This window comes from Leptonychotes weddellii, chromosome 2 (assembly GCF_054177405.1).
Source record: "Leptonychotes weddellii isolate Sample4059 chromosome 2, ASM5417740v2, whole genome shotgun sequence".
NCBI lineage: Eukaryota > Metazoa > Chordata > Mammalia > Carnivora > Phocidae > Leptonychotes > Leptonychotes weddellii.
Window position 1 is genome coordinate 139,680,582 of NC_138370.1, and position 4,242 is coordinate 139,684,823.

Here is a 4,242-nt window from a genome sequence, read left to right on the forward strand (position 1 = left end):
GAGGCAAAGGATCTGTACTCAGAAAACTATAGAACACTCATGAAAGAAACTGAGGAAGACACAAAAAAATGGAAAAACATTCCATGCTCATGGATTGGAAGAACAAATATTGTTAAAATGTCTATGCTACCTAGAGCAATCTATACATCCAGTGCAATCCTTATCAAAATACTATCAACTTTTTTCACAGAGCTGGAACAAATAATCCTAAAATTTGTATGGAACCAGAAAAGACCCTGAATCGCCAAAGGAATGTTGAAAAAGAAAACCAAAGCCAGTGGCATCACAATTCCGGATTTCAAGCTCTGTTACAAAGCTGTCATCATCAAGACAGTATAGTACTGGCAAAAAACAGACACATACATCAATGGAACAGAATAGAGAGCCCAGAAATGGACCCTCAACTCTATGGTCAACTAATCTTCAACAAAGCAGGAAAGAATATCCAATGGAAAAAAGACAGTCTCTTCAACAAATGGTGTTGGGAAAATTGGACAGTCACATGCAGAAGAATGAAACTGGACCATTTCCTTATACCATACATAAAAATAGACTCAAAATGGATGAAAGACCTAAATGTGAGACAGGAATCCATCAAAATCCTAGAGGAGAAGGCAGGCAGCAACCTCTGTGACCTCGGCTGCAGCAACATCTTCCTAGACACATCGCCAAAGGCAAGGGAAGCAAGAGCAAAAATGAACTATTAGGACTTCATCAAGATAAAAAGCTTTTGCACAGCAAGGGAAACAGTCAACAAAACCAAAAGACAACTGACAGAATGGGAGAAGATATTTGTAAATGACATATCAGATAAAGGGCTAGTATCCAAAATCTATAAAGAACTTAACAAACTCAACACCCAAAGAACAAATGATCCAATCAAGAAATGGGCAGAAGACATGAACAGACATTTCTGCAAAGAAGACATCCAAATGGCCAAAAGACACATGAAAAAGTGTTCAACATCACTCGGCATCAGGGAAATACAAATCAAAACCACAATGAGATACCACCTCACACCAGTCAGAATGGCTAAAATTAACAAGTCAGGAAATTACAGATATTGGTGAGGATGCAGAGAAAGGGGAACCCTCCTACACTGTTGGTGGGAATGCAAGCTGATACAGCCACTCTGGAAAACATTATGGAGGTTCCTCAAAAAGTTGAAAATAGAGCTACCCTACGACCCAGAAATTGCACTACTGGGGATTTACCCCAAAGATACAAACGTAGTGATCCGAAGGGACAAATGCCCCCCAATGTTCATAGCTGCAATGTCCACAATAGCCAAACTCTGAAAAGAGCCCAGATGTCCATTGACAGATGAATGGATAAAGAAGACGTGGTATATATATATATATATAATGGAATGTTATGCAGCCATAAAAAAATGTAATCTCGCCATTTGCAACGACATGGATGGAACTAGAGGGTATTTATGCTAAGCAAAATAAGTCAATCAGAGAAAGACAATTATCATATGATCTCGCTGATATGTGGAACTTGAGAAAGAAGGCAGAGGATCATGGGGAAGAGAGGAAAAAATACAAGACGAAACCAGAGAGGGAGACAAACCTTAAGAGACTCTTAATCTCAGGAAACAAACTGAGGGTTGCTGGAGAGGAGGGGGGTGGGAGGGATGGGGTGGCTAAGTGATGGACACTGGGGAGGGTATGTGCTATGGTGAGCACTGTGAATTTTGGAAGACTGATGAATCACAGACCTGTATCCCTGAAACAAATAATACATTATATAACAAACAAACAAACAAAACCCTTAACTACAAAGCTATGGTAATCAAAACAGTGGTACTAGCAGAAAGACAGATGTACAGAACAATAGAATAGAACAGATGGCCCAGAAATAAATGTCAAATGATTTTCTATTTTCTTTTTTTTTTAAGTTTTTAAAAAATTTTTTAAGTATTCTCTCCACCCAACTTGGGGCTCAAACCCATAACCTGGAGATCAAGAGTCACATGGCTCTACTGACTGAGCCAGCCAGGTGCCCCTCAAATAATTTTCAATAAATGTGCCAAGAGGATTCAATGGGGAAAGGACAGTATCTTCAACTGAATATCCAGTTTGGAAAAATGGATATCCACATACAAAACAATAGAGCTGGACACTTACCTTACACCATAAACAAACATTAACCCTAAATGGATTAAAGACCTAAATATAAGACTTAAAAATATATAACTCCTAGAAGAAATCATAGGGAAAATCTTTATGACATTGGATTCAGTAATGATTTCTTGGATATGACACCAAAAGCATAAGCAATGAAAGAAAAAAATAGACAAACAGGAACACAACAAATTGAAAACTTCTGTGCATCAAAGAACAGAATCAACAAAATGAAAGGCAACCTACAGAATGGGAGAAAATATTTGCAAATGATATATCCCATAAGGGACACAATTCAGAATATATTCAGGATTCCTACAAGTAAACAATATTCAGAATATATTCAGAATTCCTACAACTAAACAACAAAAAATCAAACAATCCAATTTAAAAATGAGCAAAGGACTTGAATAGATATTTCTCCCAAGAAGATATACTAATAGCCAACATGTATTTAAAAAGATGTTCAATATCCCTAATCATTAGAGAAATGTAAATCAGAATCACAATGAGACATTACTTCATACCATTAGGATAGCTACTACAAAAAACAAACAAACAAATCACAGAAAATAACAAGTATTGGCAAGAATATGGAAAGCTGGAATCCTTCTACGCTGTTGGTGGGATTGTAAAAAATGGTAAAACCGCTATGGAAAACAGTATGGCGGTTCCTCAAAAAATTAAAAATAGAACTACCATATGACCCAGCAATGCTACTTCTAGATATGTATCCAAAATTAAAGCAGGATCTCAAAGAGACATTTGCACACCCATATGCTTAGCAGCACTATTCACAACAGCCAAGAGGTGGAAGCAACCCAAATGTCCATCAGTGGATGAACTGATTAACAAAATGTGGTATATAAACACAGTGGAATACCATGCAACCTTTCACATGTTACAAAATGGATGAACCTTGAAAACACCATGCTAAGTGAAATAAGGCAGTGTTCTAAACAAAAGATTCACAGCAGCTGCACTCTCAATTTCAAAGGGGAAAAACCACTTTAGTGGTATTATAAAAATCTAATAGAAACAGAAAAGAAGAAAAGGGAAGCCTGTGCATAGATGAGGGCAATAGTAAGCAGTAAAGGAGAATAAGACAAAATGACATCAAATCACATACTTAAAACATCCAATCTCATCCGCTGGGGAAGCCCTGTGGAGACAGCCAGTCCCAATTGAGAGGCCTCGTCGTCGGAGCGTCCTCCCCTCAGGTGAGACTTCCAACTGACCAATCCCACAAGGGCCATATTTATAGAGCAAATGACGGGCTCTGAAGTTAAACATTTGTTTGCCTACGTGCAGTTTGGAGCGAGCTGCGTTTCTATGTTATCATGTCTTTACATCTTCACGGAGTCTGAGCTAGGTGTGCTTGCCTCCCCTTCCGGATTCCATTCTGGGGGGCCAGCCCGGCCTGGAGCTGGAGGGGATGCAAGGTAAGATTGACAGCTCTTGGTGTCCAGACCAGAAGGGTCAATCTGACCTGGAGGCCAACTCATGTCAACTGATCAGGCTCCCAAGGTTACTTCTGCAGCACAAGTCTCACAAACAACATTCTTTAGCCTGCCTGCGTACCATGCAGGTCGGGGTGGCTGGTTATGCGGGACGAATCACAAAAACCCCCATCCATACAATACAGGCAGACACAGAAGAACAAATAGTGTATGATTCCACTTATATGAGGTGTTTAAAGCAGTCAAATTCATTGATATGGCAAAAGTAGAATGGTGGTTACCAGGAGCTGGGGTGAGAGGAAAAACTCTATACCCATTGTTGTTCAATGGGTATAGAGTTTCAGTTCTGCAGGAGGAAAAGTTCTGGAGCTCTGTTTCACAATAATGCAAATGTATTTTATACTACTGACCTGTATACCACAAAATGGTCATGATGGTCATTTCAATGATATGTGTTTTTACGATAGTTTTTAAAGAAGCCACTTTAAAATATTTATTTATTTGAGAGAGAGAGAGAGTGGGTGGAGGGGCAGAGGGAGAGGGACAAGCAGACTCCCTGCTAAGCATAGAGCCCAATGCAGGGCTCGATCTCACGACCCCAAGATCATGACCTGAGCTGAAATCAAGAGTCGGACACTTAACCAACTGAGCCA

The 4,242-nt window shown here is 39.4% G+C and overlaps 1 protein-coding gene across 2 annotated transcripts in view; it reads right to left on the minus strand.

Moving 5' to 3' along the window:
- PDGFRA (platelet derived growth factor receptor alpha) overlaps positions 1–3,351 on the minus strand; it is a 115,325-nt gene extending 111,974 nt beyond the window's left edge. For both annotated transcript variants that reach the window (XR_004072391.2, XM_031018376.2), the window contains exon 1: positions 3,259–3,351. The gene's annotated coding sequence lies outside the window, so the exon portion shown is untranslated. The remainder of the gene's footprint in view (positions 1–3,258) is intronic.
- Positions 3,352–4,242: the final 891 nt, after the last annotated feature.